This window comes from Falco biarmicus, chromosome 8 (genome assembly GCF_023638135.1).
Source record: "Falco biarmicus isolate bFalBia1 chromosome 8, bFalBia1.pri, whole genome shotgun sequence".
Lineage (NCBI taxonomy): Eukaryota > Metazoa > Chordata > Aves > Falconiformes > Falconidae > Falco > Falco biarmicus.
In genome coordinates this window covers 47,115,041-47,131,628 of record NC_079295.1, presented here as the reverse complement: position 1 = coordinate 47,131,628, position 16,588 = coordinate 47,115,041, and the positions used below count along the sequence as shown (strand labels likewise).

At 53.2% G+C, this 16,588-nt stretch overlaps 2 long non-coding RNA genes across 2 annotated transcripts; one reads left to right on the top strand and one right to left on the bottom strand.

Annotated features, from left to right (window-relative positions):
• Positions 1-174: 174 nt before the first annotated feature.
• Positions 175-14,837, bottom strand: LOC130153854 (uncharacterized). Its single transcript, XR_008823519.1, has 3 exons — positions 14,732-14,837; positions 2,870-3,043; positions 175-2,223 (listed from the first exon to the last, which is right to left on the bottom strand). It is a non-coding gene; the product is annotated as an uncharacterized LOC130153854 (long non-coding RNA).
• Positions 3,546-6,479, top strand: LOC130153855 (uncharacterized). Its single transcript, XR_008823520.1, has 3 exons — positions 3,546-4,427; positions 5,866-6,079; positions 6,255-6,479. It is a non-coding gene; the product is annotated as an uncharacterized LOC130153855 (long non-coding RNA).
• Positions 14,838-16,588: the final 1,751 nt, after the last annotated feature.

Genomic DNA, 16,588 nt, shown 5'->3' with positions numbered 1-16,588 from the left:
AGACGCGGGCGCCCGAAAGGCGCGGGGCAGCCCGGCGCGGCACGGGGCAGCCCGGGGCCTGCGGCAGCCGCGCACTCAAGGTCGGACAGGATAAAGCGCAGGGCGATTGCCGCGGCTTGCGTCAGCGCTGCGGCGCGCGTGCGCTCCGGGGGGCGGCAGGGGCGGGGGCGGGGCGGCGGGGGCGGGGCAAGCGGGGCGGGGCAAGCGGGGCGCCGCGCCTGGCCCTTCGGCTGAGGCGCACCCCGGGCCCTTCCCCTGCAGGCGGTGGCGAGCGCCGCTCCCGGGCGGGGCAAGGCGCAGCCGTGAGCAGGGCTGTACCGGGGCTGTACTACCAGGCCTCTGGCTGCCTGCGCCCTCGGCTCTTCGCCCCTCACGGCAGTTTCATGTCGTTCCCCACAGGCACGACCGGCTACGCGCCCCCAGACACTAAACCCGCGGGGCCCAGCGCCGGTGCGGCACTAACACGCTGAGGCGCTGCCTGTGCCCGGGGCTGCCCATGGAGCTGGTCACTTCGCCCGGCACCAGCTGCCCGAGGCCGCCCACGGGCCGCGGCTGCCCTTCCCGCGGCCCCACGGGGTCCGGGGCCTGCCGGGCGCGGGTCCGGGGCCAGGCAGGGCAGGGCACGGCTCCACCTGCTTGTGGCCACCTGAGAAGGTCCATTTTGCAGGACCAGGACCCGTGGCTGGGGCCCAGTGCCCACCAGCCGGTACAGCCGAGCCAGGGCTAGCGCACACCCCTGCTAACCCCCCCGCCAGGGCCAGGCCCTGCGCCGTCCCCAAGGCTGCCTTCATCCCGCAGGCATCGCTGCTTGTGTAAATGCGGAGCCCTGGGGTGCCCACCCCGACCCGGCAACAAGGCAGGAGGGGGACGCACAAGTGCCACCCTCCCCTGTCGCCAGAAAGGGGCAGCAGCCAGCCGTGCTAGCGCTGTTTTCCGGCTGCTCCTGTGAGTCACCAGCCCGGGAGAATGACAGCTTCATTCACAGGGCTGACAAGTCCCGGCTACGGGCAGGGCTGCGATTAAACCACTGACGCGTTCGGAGGTGGCTCTCGGGGAGCCCTGCCTTCCCCGCGCTGCCCCCCTGTCCCCCGTCTCAGGCGGGGAGGCCAGGCTGCCCCGTCCCGCAGCAGCAGGCCCTTCACCCTGCGCTGCCGCACCGGCCGCTCCGACAAAGCAACAGGCAAGTGCTTCAGCAGTTTCTGCTTCCAGCAGAGACCGAGGAAATCCTCCTGCTCTGAAGGTCGAAACATCCCCCTCTGGCTGCTTCTAAGGAGCCAGATGTGACCTGCAGCAGCCCTGGGCACAGCACCTGGGCTCTGGCTGACTGCGGGTGTCAGAGCACAGCGGAACGCAGGCAGCGAGGGCCCTCAGAACCCCCGGGTGCAAGGCCAGCAGACAAGTTCAGTCCCCACTCCCAAAAGGTGAGGTGCTCACCGTCTGCTCACTAAGAGCCACGGCTTTGGGATTCAACTTACAGTTAGTTGTTCCCCTCAAGTGCACCATTTGCAATGCCCTTTGTACCTACTGCAGCTTTCCTCCCTGCTCCTACGCACATTGATCCGTCAGAAGCTATCTGCCTCATGTTCTGTTCCCCTCTGCTCCCTAAATTGTGCTATGTAGCCAACTGTGCTGGCGAAATGCATGGCCGTAGCCCTTGGGGCTCGGGCAGTGAGCTGGCATACTGAGAAACCCCTGAAAGAGATCCAGAGCTTCCAGCTCACTGGCTTCAAGTGACCTGGAGGATGCACTGCATCAGGCAGGATCAGCTCCCGAGCCTGTACCTCCCTGCCCTCGAGCCTTCCTAGGGAAAGGGGAAAAACTGTGAGGGGCTGGTAGCGGGGGGACTGCAGGGCAAGGTGATACAATTCATCTTGGACAATCCGCAGCGAGGACCAGGCAGCAGCTGCCTGCAACAGTGACACAGAAACGGTGTGAAGGAGCTGCCCTTTGGGGACCCAATTAGCTTCCTTCCTGTTAACTGTTGCCAGACGTGAGGCTGCTTTGAAGCACTGCAGAGGCTGGTTTCGCAGTGAGGCAGCCCTTTGGCAGCTGCAAATGCAGGGCTCCACGTGGATGTCCTGTCCCTACTCCCACAGGGATCAGCAGCAGAGCATTCGCTTGACTCCCGGAGGAGAAGATCAGGGGTATCTCCTTTCCTACAAAGCTTCAAGCCACTTGGCTGCATTTGTCAGCTCTGTAGGCATCCGTCTCAGAAGGACATCACTGTAAATGGGAAAAACGCAAGAAGTTACACACAGTTTTCAGTGGAAGCAGCATATCAGAGGCATCTGCCAGTGCTGAGGCAGGCTGAGGCTGCCGGCAGCATGACAAGAGCTTTGGGGAGCTCTGTGTTAGCTTCTCCACCTTCATTATTTCCCACTGGCAGGGATCTAAGGGCAGTCCTGCTCTCTGGCTCCTAGATGCCTTGGAGTTACCCTGAGCGATGATGGCATGACTTTAGGTGACCCGGTGTGAAAAGGCTCATTGAGGCAGCTGCCAAAACAGCTGCACTTCAGTCACTTTACTGCTCACCGAAATGGAGTCTAGTAGAAAAAAGCAGTGATGGATCAAACACAGCATAGCATCAGTCTGCACCCTGAGTCAGGGTGAATCACAAACCAAGCCCCATCGCGCTTGGTGTGTGGGTGGAGAAAGTTGTATTTGGATTTGGGGTTATCCCCAAATGCTTAGTGAAGGGTTGGCCAGGGGAAAGGCAGGCTGCAGCGTACAGGAGTAATGAAAAGAGGGCAGCAGGGCAAAAATAAACCCTCCCATTTGCGGGGGGGGGGGGGGGGGGGGGGGGAAGGGGGGGAGGGGAAGTGATGCAGGCGTTTCTCTTTGGCTTGGGTATTTAGTAGTTCATATGTACCACTGTTGCAGTGAACTGCCAGCCAGGTGCTTGGCTAGGTAATCATCTCAGGGGGGATTGTAGCAGGAACATTAAGGTTTGAGGTGGGCATTCAACAGAGCTGGCTGACAGCATCCTTCCAGGTGTCCCAATTTCACCCCCATGATTCCAGTGGGGCCAGCAACAAGCACCAGCCTGTAAAGCATCACGAAATAAATCAGAAGGCAACACAGAAACAATAAACCAGCCACAGGACAGTTGTGAAGGCTGCCTGAGAGTCTGCCAGAAGCTTATCAGACCTTCTTCCTACAGTGCATGTAGCAGAGACCTGTCACTCAGCCGAGGATGCAGGCAACCAGAGGGAGCAGCAAAGCACATCTCACCCCTACACAATTGCAGCTGCTGTAATAAGGATCTGAGGTGCCTCCAGGAACCATAATAATGAGGGCAATTAGCGTATTATAAATGAAAACTTCCAAATGCTGTACTCTGCAGATTTTTTTACCCTGATCTGAAGCAGCTAAGGTACAAAGGGAGAGTCATTTTGGGAAGGATGCTGCAGCTCTGAAGGCTGGTCTCAGCTCTGCCAAGAGGACACACAGGCTTGAAGGTCACCTGTAGCCAAGCCGTGCCATGGTGGGAAGGCTGACAGGATCAGCCAGCTGCCCTCACAGCCAGGGGAAGCCCCTGGGGACCCGTCTGTGAGGGGTTCATGCTGTATGTGCATTGACACAAGTCTCCCCTCTGCCCTTTGCTGAGCAGGGCTGGATTCATCCTCTCACCCTGGCTCACAGAGGGGTTTTCCAGTACACACCGGTCCTCTGCTCTGGCCTGATGTCTTGGAATAGGCTCATCTTCTCTCCCATATACCCTGCAGCATCCCCACTTGAGACCCAAATGTGCTTCCCCATTTCTGCTTCCCTCATTTCTCCCTTAATTAAACGGCTTTGGAAGGATCGCTCCCCTGCAGCACACATGCCTCTCCCTCGCTGCTAGCTTCCTGTCTCCCCAGCCTCTCTGCTCTTTTTGCTCTCTAGTATTTGCAGAGTCACCAAATTTACAGCCCGTGGAAACTTAAGTGGTCTGTACTCCCTCCTCCAGGCCATTATGAGGGTATGTTTCCACACTATCTCCTCCAAGCCAGTTCCTTGCAGCACCAATTGCCCACTGTCCTTTTACCCATGCTAGTTTAACCTGCTCTCTGGATTTGTACCCACCAGCCGAGAACCATCGCTTTCCATTCCCAATGCAGCTCGGAGGATGTAAAACTCCCCAGCCAGCACCTAAGTCCCAAGGCAACATCTTTGTCTTTTGATAAAGAATACAGGTTGTTATTCTGAAAACAGTATAAATCACTCCGTCGATACATACTTGTTATTTTCTCTGTTGCTTCCTAAATACACGTCCTTTCCTTTGAGGACTACAGCGCTGTGAACCTCGTGCAGCTCCTCTGGTGCAAACACACTTTGCTTTGTGCTCACTGAATACAGAGCCAGGAGAGAAAGACGCTTCCCTGCCTGGCAGAGCCTGTGCCAAGAAGCTCCTGTTGGATCAGCTGCTGCCAACACACCCAGCCCAGGTAGAGCTTGCAATTTATTTAATACATACAGTTACAACAATTTCAGTTTGAAATCAGCCTCACAAGATAGGTGTGAAACAAAAGGGTAACATATGGAAGAGATGAATTCCTGATTTGTGCTTAAACAGAAGAAATGCTCCTTCTCTGCTACCTTGGCAATAAGACAATGAGGGAGGAAAAACAAAATCATTCACATCCCTCACTCCCTCCTTTCCAGTAGCACCAGTGTGTATTTTGAAGAGCTTCAATGCAGGCTTTTACTGCAGAAAATAGACAGTGCATCATGTCCCCCCCAAGCAGCAGCAGGAGAATATATCCTGACTGCCTCCAGCCTCAGCTCCTTACCTCCTGCTGAGCCAAGCCTCATCAGCATGCCAGGGTACAGACACATTTGGCACAAGCCAAACCCTTCCTGGCTGAAGGAGGACACAGCCAAGACACCCACCTCTTGATCTCCTGGAGCTCCCTCAGCCCCCGCTTACTTAGGGGCAGGGGGTGCTCAGCTGGGGGGCTGCAGGGACCCACGTCGCAGAGGGCTCTCCCTACCTTTGCCTTTTGCCAGGCTGGCTTTCCCCAGCTCACTCCCCAAAGCCCCTTCCCTCCACAGACAGCTACAGCACAAGGTGGACACCAGTGACCAGGCCAGGCATGGAGGCAGCTTAAATTGATTTAAATAGCACTGCAGCCAATTACAAACCCAAAGTCTTTGCACATGATTTTCTCCTGCAGAAGCCAAAACCCCTGGGTGTAATTAGCAACACGCTGCATGGCTGAGGGGCCAGCTCAAACTACTGCTCTAAACTGCTGCTTGCAGGTGGCATCCCTTCCTTCAGAAGGAGATGGCTCTGGCGGGACGCGGGGAAGGTCCTGCCCGGCCGTAGCAGATACACCCACGCATAGCGTTCCTGCTGCATAGCAGGAGGGCTTAGGGGGCCCGATGCTCCCATGGCACCCCTGTGTCCTGCCTGTGACCCACCAGTTAGGTCCAGGAGCAGCCTGCGGCCGGGGGGGTGAGCAGGCATCGCTCCTCGCCCCAGGAGCAATTCCCCCCCCCCACTGCTGTCCCTGCGGGGGTCCCAGCCCTCCATGGGCACGCATCCAGGAGCCTGGGGACGACACAGACACCACTACCCACCCTGTGGGAGCCCTACCCAAGCCAAGGCAGCAACGGTGTCTGTGTCCTCTGGTGCCCTGGGCATGCAGGGCAAGCCCTGGGCTGGGACTTCTGCTCTCAGCAGTAAGCAGAGAGCCCCAGGGCACTCCAACAGCACGACTTACCAAACTGTACCAGCATCTGCTCTCTGGGTGTGTGGGGTTTTTTTTAAGCAAATGAGGAAATGAGACACACAAAGCACAATTTGCTGAAATTCATGTGATAGATTGGGGTAAATTCTGCCCTGTAGCGTTTTCTCCTTGGATCATGTCACTTGTTTTTCAGTCCATCAGCCCTGCCTGTTTTCAAGCCTTTCAATGCTCTCCTGACCCAAAAGGAGGGAAACCAGCTGTACCCTGGGCTCCTGTGCTCTCTGCCTCAGTCCTTTCTGGAGGACGTGAGATCCACACCTAACCATGCCACATTTTGAGACCAAAATCTTCACTCCTTGAAGCCGGGATCCTGCGTCCTTGGGTGAGAGAAATCAGAAAAGGACAAGGTGGGGAAAAATACGAGCAATGAGCTCAGCACCAAGCGTGTTATTTCCATAGAGGCATCTCGGATGCTTCCTAGTCCTGTGTTTTTTGGAGGGAGGGCATAATTTAGCACATTGATTCAAATGACCTCCACTATTAATCTTTGAAAGACTTTTTTTTTTTTTTTTCCCCTCCAAGAGAGCAGGCAATTTTAGCCACAGCATCATTCTGTGGGGAGAGAGAGGGATGTGGGATGTGGACAGCTTTGAAGATACGCGACTCAAAGACCTAGTTATTCTCCCTGTTTTTCCCTCACCAACTTCAGCAGCAAGAACACATAAATTGTGTGTCATAGCTGCCTTTTCATCTGTCCCGGGAGTTATAGACTGCACACATAAGACAATTCATGTTCCTCTGCATAATGAGGTGAGTTTTATAAATCATAAATCTTCACTTAATATGCAGGTGGTGTTTGCTGCCAGGTTTAGGAAAACTGATGCAGTTGCCAAGTTCATGAATGTCATAAATCATTCATGCTAAGGCAGTCTGCAATTGCTCAGTCCTTTGAGACAGACCAATTTCAAGGTGGTTGTTTAACGCACAAACACGATCTTCATTGATTGTTTATACAAATATATATTTTCATTAAGTTTTTCCGTCTCCATTTTTTTTCTTTAGGTGCCAAGAGTGATGCCCCGAAGAGTCTCGCTAGTGGCTTCTTTCCAGTTCCAAAATTCCATTGGAATTCCATTACCAAATGCATTAAAATCCATGGATTTTTACTAGAAAGAGCCTCCTAAAGCTCAGAGAACACAGCCTGGATGTCTCAATAAATCCCGATACATGTGATTAAAAAACCAGAGCGAGAGAGCATGCCTCAATTCTTCACAGGGTCATTTTGGACATAGAGTATTTTCCACAAAATTGCCATTAATTAAAGGTGCACTGATCCCAGCAGGGTTTTCATCTCTGCTCAGACGGTAGCTTCTGTGTGCACAAGAGCAGGTGACGCACCCCCCGTGGGGAATACCCTGCGTGCTTCTGGATTTAGCGTAGCCCACACACACTGGAGCTTGCTGGGTGCTCTGCAGCCCCCTGGGATGTATGAGATTCAGTGGGAAGTCTCATGGGAAGGCAGCTTTCCTGAAAGATCTCCAGTTTTTAGTGGGATGAAAAATTATAGCTGTGTAAATCCTGCAGCTACCTGGGAAGAGACCCCCCAGGGCCAGCCCTGAGGGGCTGAGCACGGACAATCCTGCTGAGGGCTGTGGGGAGGTTTGGTTCACCAAACTCAACCGTGATGGGAGATGCTTCTCCTGGCCTCACGTCTCCCAACCCCAAATGTCCCCAGGAGCTCTCAGCTCATGGTCTTTGTGCCACATCTTCGTCTCCCACCACCTCCTGGGCTTTGCATTTTGCTTTCTAATTTCACGATTGCATTATTTCTAGGCTGCTCCTGCAAGGTGAAAGCTCTTTGCCATCTTGGAAGTGTTTAGGGTCATCTAGGGAGAGCTGTCCTCTCCCCTGCAGAAGCAGGACCTTGGAAAAGCCTTTCACTTCCCACCTGATTTACATCTTGGAGAGATCAAAAAACATAAGGCACAGTGCTACCGGACAGAGTAGTAAATCAAAAAATGTTTAGGCTAAGAGTCACCTGGCGCCTGAGAGGGTCTAATATTGAACACCACATTAATTTTGAGTGGATCTAAGAAAATCGCGTAGGTGGAAAAAGGCAGAAAATTTTGACTGCTGTTCCTGTCTTCCATCATCCTTTGCCAGCATAATTAACTCATCACAAATAATTCAGGCACTGAGTTCTCTCTCTTCTTTTTCCCTGTGATGAGCCAACAAGTGCTGAAGTTTCTCAAGTTTATTCCTTGTTCCAAACCACTCACCGAATAATTTTTGCTAATAACTCCCCAGCTGCAGATTGTTCCTCAGCATCTCGTTTCAAGAGTGTGCCAGCCAGAATTTGAGAACTGAGCCAGCCTGGTTAGTTTTGGTGAGATGTGAAGGTCTCCTCCCTTGATTTAATGAGCGTGAAACCTAGAAAAGGCTTTTAGGGAAAAGATGACTTAATAGTTGACTTGCTACAAATTCGGCATTGGATTTGGCTCCCATCCTGCCCTGAGATTTCTGTGATTTCAGTGTTATTCCTCACAGTGTTAATCCTCACCAATCTCATGGTTCTCAGTATGTGATCAGATTGGTAAAACATCCCATTTTTATTGACGCTCCTGCTTGCAAACCAGTTCTTTTGGATATTAATGAAAATGCAGCCCTGGGCGTAGGTGCTGCCAAAAGGAGCAACCCTCTCGATTTCAGCAGCCCCAAGGTTCCCACCTCCTCACTGCAAGGTGTGCTTCAGAGAAGCATCTTTCTAACAAGAATGGCAGCTGATGCTTCCCACTGATTTGGAGGCGAGATAAAACCTAAGTGAATCTCAAGAGCTACAGGACCTTCACGGCTGTAACTCCCTCCCCTGGGAGTATTTATGTTCTCAGACTGATTGAGTTGGGGTTGAGCCATACCTTGCGCTCCTCGCGATGCTTTCCACCCGGTAGCCCATGCTGGCTTTGTGCTCTGCGCGTGAGCAAGCGAGCACAGGGCTGGGGTAGTGCCAGTGTGCTCCTAACCAGAGAAATTCATCGCTGGTGACCACAGCCCAGACAAAATAATACAGTGTTCATCTTCCTGGGAGTTCTGCGTTGGTGGGCAAGAGGCATTGCAACCCTGTTCTGTGGAGGGCAACTTCTCCTGGGAGCGGCAATCAGGGAGCTGGGATGCCAGAGAGGGAATGCTGTGAGCCCACCAGGATTTATTAGCAGTGAATCCTTGCAAGCAAAAATCTGAGCTCACCAAAACCCTGTAATGGTAAAAGACTGAATTATCTGAGTTATTCCTACTCCGTTTGCAAAGGGAAGTTTTGGGGGTGGTTTCTCTAAGGATGTAGAGGGAGGATTCAAACCTTCCTTTAATTGTTCCTCCAGGTCATAAACTACAGAGATGTGGAAGATGCTTCTGTGCCGAGCTTGCTGCTGGCTGCATCTCTTCACCCAGGGCAAGCCCCCAGGGGCAGGATGGGGGCAACAATAAAATGCCACTAGAATTATAAAAGAGAGGGAAGTGAAGAAGAAGGAGGTCAAATGAAGATAGGGCAGAAAAGAGCTGCAGGGCTGTAGCAGCAGCCCTGCTCCCGCGGGTCCCTGCTGCCAGGCAGGCACGGCAAAGCGGTGGGGGCTGCGGGCCGGCACTGCCCCCTCCCATTATGGGAAAGCCTGGTTTTCCTTGACGTTTGGAGTTAAATAGGGGAAACTTTTCCATAGCCTGGGGAGTCGCACACACTCGGTGGGGCAAATGGGGCTTCTCTGGGTCTGGCTGAGCCAGGCAGCTCTGAGGAGCACTGCTGCACCCAGGACCAGGGTGCTGGCCAGGGGGATGGAGGTGCTGGGTCCCAGGGACGGGGCCATCCCCAGGAGGTGGGCTGTGCTGGGGAGCCAGCAGGCAATGCACCACGGTGCTTTCTCCCATCCCTCTCATTCCTTTTGCATGCGTCCTACTTCTTCAAAGCTCCTGAGCACCCCAGCTAGCTTTTCTTCCCTCTCCTTTCTCCAAAAAGTGTGACATTATCACCGTCTGTAAAACTATCAAACAGGCAACTCGCCTTTGCATTTCCCTGCAGGGCTGCTCTTCAATTAAAAGCTTTTCTTGATGTTTTAACTTTCACCTTTCTTAATTGAGGTTCCTTTTTGCAGCTACTCCCCCTTTTTAATGAGAGGATAAAATGCTGGATAACAGAGCTTTGTGATGAGCAGCACGGGTGACCAGGCAGTGTGAAACCCAGGAGCACATCTGGAGGGCAAAGGCTGCCACAGCTGGGCTGCTCATGGCCTGGCCAAGTGCCACAGACCCGGGGAGCAAAAGCCAGTGGAAAAATACAGGATCCAGGCCATGTATAAAATGATCCTGCCCTTGGTGCATGCTCCCAGGCTCCATCAGTCAGCACTTCAGCAACTAATGATACAGCGAAGCTTCTCCTGTGGGTGTTGCAAATGCAGGGCAGGGACCCAGGCGGTGCAATGGAGGCGAGGGGGGCACGGCCGGGTTTGGTGCTCGGCCAGCCATAGCCTCACGCCGGCACCCAAGTCTCCCCTCCTGGAGCACCGTTGCAGTGCTACCACCCGAAAATATTTTAAAAGTATGAGCTGGGTTATATGTAATGAGAAAAGAAAAAAAAAAGACTATACATCCTCTTCAATTTGCCTGCTAATTTATGAACAGGTAAGCTTCTCCCCTGCCAAGCTCTTCTTCACAAAAAAAAGAGGGTTAGAAACACTTCATAAAAAATATTGAGCACTTCACAAATTTTGCAAGTCCTTCTTGTGCAGGGATGGGGATAATTTTCTGTGAATTACTCCTCTTTTAAAATTATAGTAGGTGTGCAAGCAAAGTAACCGCACACCTTTATTTTACGTTCAGCCTTGGCTAAGTTCAGAAGGCTCTGATTATGTACACTCAGACATTTTTAAAAGCCGCTCATTTGTGAAAACCAATCTTCTTATGAAATAATGAATTGGAAGCTTTCATGGGAATTAACCACATGCTGCTGGGAACTGGTACGTGGAGAATAACAGAGATATCACAGAGGTTTGCGGATCGACTCCCTCCACATGCCCCTCCTGGCCCAGCCCGTGGCCCCGGGTTGCTGGAGATGCAGCAACCACACGCTCTGCACTGCGATGACTGGGAGCTTTGGGGCTCATTGCAAAGGGTTTCCTTGCACCAGGGCTGATCCCTGCCGCAGGGGCGACCCCTCAGTGCATCGTCTTGCTACAGTAGGTCCCCCAGCTCCTCTGCAGAGCTGCTGCACTCACGGAGCTGCTCAAGTCCAGGTGGTGCCAGATGTCCTTGAAATGCTGCCAAAAGAAGGGACAAATGTCTGCAAAATTGCTCATCTCTTGCTGTCCCAATCATTTTATTTCTTCCTTCATACAGTAAGCCTCATAGCTTGTAAACGCTTAAACTGTCCTCACCAACTCTCAAGCAGTTTTAAACCTGAAACGTTGTGTTGAAATACTTCCATGATTTCAAGCGTAGATTTTATTTCTGGCCTTGCAACAGTTTAAGAATTTCTGATGTTATGTGCTTGGTGGTCTTTAAAAATCATTCATTTGCAACATACAGTTGCCTTACAAAGTCACGGTGTGGGATTTGGGAGGGGAGAGCCGGAGCTGGAGCAGAAGGGCCGCTTGGAGCCAGGGAAGCCCTTCTCAAAGCCTTGCAGATGGGCAAGCAGACGCTTTCACGAGGGGAGAGTGGCATGAGCTCTTGGATGAAAGTGAATGAAGCAAGGACAGCAGGACTGGGGGGAGAGCACAGGAGCAAAAGCCAGGAGCTGCGTTTTCCAGCCCAGAGGGTTGGAGGCTGCTGCAAGGACTCAGCACGTGGTGCTCAGCACACGGGACCACGTACATGCCGATGCAAAGCCACAGGCAAGCTGGGTGGAGGAGGCTCACAGGTGGCACCTGGCTCATCCGCAGGCACAGCCGTATGAATACACATCTAAAGCTTCGGGATAAATTCTGGAGGAGGTGCACATATATTTTTGTAGACAATAATTTTGATTAACAGACAGAAAATCAGTTTTATAGGGGCTTTTAGGAGGATGTTTGCCAGCACGAATAAACAACGAGTGCCTGGCTCTGAAGGCAGGGTGGGAGCGGGGCTTTGTGGAGCACAGTGAGCCTCAATGGGCTCAGCATGTGCCTGGAGCTGCATGCCCACCACCCCCTGCTCCATAGTGGCTCGAAGCTTGGCCAGCACCAGAGCCACTGAAAAAAAATGATGTTTTACCCTTTACAGATCATTTAATGCTCTAATAAGATTCCTTAAAAATACAAACGAGCCACCTGATACGGCAGGATGAAAGCCTATCTCCATGGCAGTGATTTTTCTGAAGACGCTTTTCATCTTTGGCTGCTGGAAGCTTCGATGTAAAAATTTATCGCGCGCCCTCCCCTAATAAAATGTGATGGTTTTACTGTATTTTTTATATAAGCGTGCATTTAGTTTTGAATTATACCAAGAGGCAGGCGCTAGCTTTGGTCGAGTCTGCGACACGCAGCATAAATCACAGCTCCCTAGCAACTTCCCAAGACCACAGTCTTCTGCCTAAGGGTACAAGTAACTTCTATTGACTTCAATGAAAGTTTCTGGTATCCTGCAGCGAGAGAATAGGCCCCCAGAGACTCATTTGCTGTTGATTAAAAGCAAGAGACTAAAAGCACCGGGCCCCACAGTGCAGCCGAGCACTGTGCCGCTTCCCGCCCGCACCGCTGCTGGGGCATCAACTGGAAGCCTGGCCCTGCTGCTCCTGGGAGCAGCAAATCTCTCTGACATGCATCTTGTTACTGACCCCCAAACCATTCGTTTCAGCTGGTAGACCCCCAAACAGCACCCAGTGTCACCCCAGTGCTCCCAGGCTGCCCCAGTGCTCCCATCGTTCCGCCTGTCCTAACCCAGCCCTTGGCTCCCTGTGGACGTTGCCCCCCCACCTGACTTCTGAAAAGGTCCTGGGGTTCCCCTGCAGCTGCAGCCTTGCTCTGCTCAGCAGCTGTGTGAGGCATGGAGAGATGGGGGTGAGGGTTATGGGCTGACCCAGTCCCATTGCCCACAGCAAGGAGCACCACCCTGGCTTCTCATTTCTTGACCAGCGTGTCCTGTCCAAGGCCGGGGGTGGGCAGCAGAGCCCCCCGTGCACATGGCTGGTCCATCAGCCGATGGAGCGTCTGCCTTTGATCTGATTGAGCATAACGAGCAGCGCGGGACCTCGGGAGATGCACCATCAGCACGATTACCCACATTCTCCGGGGAAAGGGCTACGCCAGGGAGATGAGAAGATGACTGGTGATGGAGGAGTAGCAGATGGTCTCTCTCAAGGAGAATACTGGGACAGTAATTACAAGAGACAAGAGGAGAGCTGCTGGCTCGCTCACAAGAATTTGTCCAAGCCATCATGGGAAGCACGAGCGACTCTGCAGAGCAGGGAAGGGAATGTGATGGGGGATGAAGACTTTTACCCGCAGGCTCCCAGTGCCACAGCCAGAGCCCACCCGCCTCTCCAAGGCAGCTCAGAATCTCCCTCTGCTTTGCACCACGCCTGCAACTCCTTTTCCACCAGCATAACCATGGGTTTATATGCTTCAAGCTTGGCTTTGCATTCTCCTGCTCTACGTTGTCCAAAGGGCCTCCCAAACTCCATGCCACTTCCCCCAGCCACTTCCCAACAGGCGTGAGATAAAGATGTGTCTTTGATTCTTGCTTCTTGTACTGGACAAGCTGTGCCAGGAAGGCTGGGCTGGCTGTGTCCTGGGAGCATCCCTTCCCAGGGCTGCTCAGGGAATAAAAAAACAAGAGAGCAAAGCTCACAGCTTGCAAGTGTTTTTCATCCTCTTCTGCCCAGCTGTGATTTTATACCTTATTGCCCCTCTACCCCATGCCCTCATTTTTCTACTTTACCACGACTCTCGATTCCCCTTGGAGTAGCTCCCTGCCAGCCAAAGCATGGCAGAGGTTAGAGAAGAGTTTAATTAGCTCTCCTCTCCCTCGCCACCTGCTCTCCTGTGCCCGCCAGTGTCCCTGCAGCTGGGCTGGAGGAGCAGGAAGCGGAGAGGTGAGGAGGGCTGTGAGCATCCCAGGGTGCTTCTACTGTGACGGATCCCCTGCCTGTGTGTCCCCCTTGATGTTTTAGCTCTGTAATGCAGCCTGACCAGTAGCTGAGTCCTGCAGGTGAGAGGAAATCAGGGTTAATTAGAACTGCTGATTAGATCTCTGCTGAAACATCGCCTCTCTCTGTGCCCATGGGCTGTGCTCTGAGATGGGTCCCTCTGCCCGTGCCACCACATCGGGAGCACACATGCTGCACGCACACAAGCCAAAAACAGAAATGGGGGGAAAAAACATAAATCAAAATCACTTTTGACAAGACCGAAGTAGTTCACATCACGCTCCCACTGGCCTGGGAAGAGCCGCAGCTCCAGCTCTGCCGAGGGCACTGAGCCAGGAGCACCCAACAGAGATCTATTGTGCTTGCTATTTCTTCAGCTCAGCCTTCGGGGCGAAGCTGCTGGGGCGGCTGGGATGGCTCAGCACATGTTAAAGCCATCCCAGTAATGTGCTCCAGGACCAGCCAAAGTGGGGCCAGTGGCAGTCGGGGGCACCCAACCGCCAGGGCACCCTCCTCTCAAGGCTTTGCAGGGAGCAGAGCTGGGATTTTACTCCTGCAAGCTTTTCCAAAGGGCTCTGCAGCACGCCTGCCCAGCTCTGCCACCAAACCCCTTCCTGGAGAGCCCCGTCGTCTTTCTTGGCAGAGGAAGAGGGGCAGGCAGCACAGAGGGCTTGCCAGGGGACCCCGGGTCAGCCCACTCCTGGCCGTGGGCAGCTGGCAGCGCCCACTCCAGCAGTTGCCCTCAAGTTTTCCCGTCCCCTTCCCGTCAGCAGCAAACCCTTCGGTCAACTCACAGCTCCTGGAAGGGCGCTCAGCACACGTATCCGTCACCTCCAGGAGGAAGGGGACTCCCTCCCCTTCCTCAGAGCAGGGGTTTAAAATGAAAAGCCCCCCCCGGGATTGCAAAGCACAGCCCCGGGACAGGAAGCATTGGCACTTCTGAATTTACCTGGTGTTTGTTGGGAGGGGGCTGTGCCACGTATCCGCCGAGGACACCTGGAGTGGAGCCACACAGGCGTTTTGGTGTTGCTGCCGCCACCATCAGCATTTGTCTCGCAGGATACAGCATTGACCAAGGCAAACATACCCTTGGGTCAATACCATTTGCTATTTATATCAGCAGACATTAGGAATGCCAGATTAGGCTATAAGGCCCTGATTTACTGGAGCACTTAAGCTTGTGGCTAACTTTAAGCACACAAGCAGATCCATTGACTTCAGTGGTTTAAGGTTCAACATTTGTAAGTAACTTGCCGAACAAGGACCTACATTATTCATCCGAAACCCTGGGTAATGCATTCTTAGGAAATAACTGTAGCAAACTCTACAAATCCCTGCTGGAAGGACATCCTAAAGCCCTAGCTAGATAGAGAGATTAGCTGGGTTTGCTTTGTAAACAATGCACATACATATCTATTTATATTTTAAAATCAGGCAGTGCAAGATTCAGACTTGCAGAGGTCCCAGCTCTGCCTCCCTGCTGGATCTCAGGAGAGGGGACGTGGCAGTGCAGCAAAGCATCGTGGCACAGACCAGCCCTCCCCACAAGGCAGCTATATAGGGGATGATGCAATTAAGCAAACTAATTTAAGTGCAAATGTAGGTGCTTATACCACAGACACTCAGGCAACATCAGCCATAACTGCAGCCAATAGTTCAGCTGCTGTTATTGCAGTCTCAAGATGATATAAAGCCATGTCGAGTTAAGACATAGGCATAAAACACTACACGCAGAGGAAGCAGGCGTCTCCCTGCTCCAGGGAGCAGCAGAGCCCCCCAGGGGTGCAGACCCATGGTACCTGTTGGAAGTGAGCAGAGCCAGCCCGCTCATAACACCGACCACAGTGTTATCACTGTGAGCAGGACAAAGGACAAGCCTGGGGACCATGCCCACAAAGCAGGGCTGCTGAGGCACATAGCAAAGCCACCCCATAGCTCAAGCAAAGAGCAAGGGGTTCAGCTTAAATGCATCTCCCACGCTAAGGAGGAAGGTCACCAGTGAGGTTATTCCCACCTCCTTAGCACCCACCTGCCCCAGGAGCACCGGGCAGCTGTGCCACACCAGGACCCTCGTGCTCAGAGCCTCTCAGGCACTTCTATGGCATGCGTTAATGCCCGCTCCTTCCCCAGCTGGAATTGCTTCCTCCACAGTGGGTTTCAGCTGGCTGGGAGGGAAAGCAGCGATGGTGTGGGCAGGATGGGTGCTGCTGGCCACACCACTCCATTTGCAGGGGACCAGAGCAGGGGACCTCCGTTTCCAAGGGGCCTGGAGAGGCAGCGGTCAGACTGGCACTTGCCCACACCATGTTTTCTGTTACTGCATCTGCAATTATCCCCAGCAAGCCATCAGGAGCAACCTGTGTGGCATTAGCAGGGAAAGCACCGCGCATGCTTTGCTGTCGGCGTCCAGAAGATGGCTAGCAAAATGAGCTAAAACGACATGGGTTGGAGCCATTTCATAAAATGTAATAGAGAATTATATCCCTGTTGTGCAATTCCGCCAGATAGTTGAAAAACCCCCAGAAATCTGTTGAAAGGATCTCATTCTGCATTCAGCCGGATGAGCAACAGGAGAAATCCTTGCCTCATCCAAGCACATTTGTTGGTGCCCCGTGAGATGCACTATTACATTCTATAGCTTTTCTATACTTCGTGCCACATCCGTGCGCGTGGGTGACCAGCTATATGTGCAGGGCTGGGGGTGTCTGTGCGTGCAGACAGGTCTGTCTGCGTGTCCCTGTGCTGCTCCTTCTGCCAGCACGCGGGAGCAGGAGCAAGAGGGTCTGCCACCGGGATGGCTTCGTCT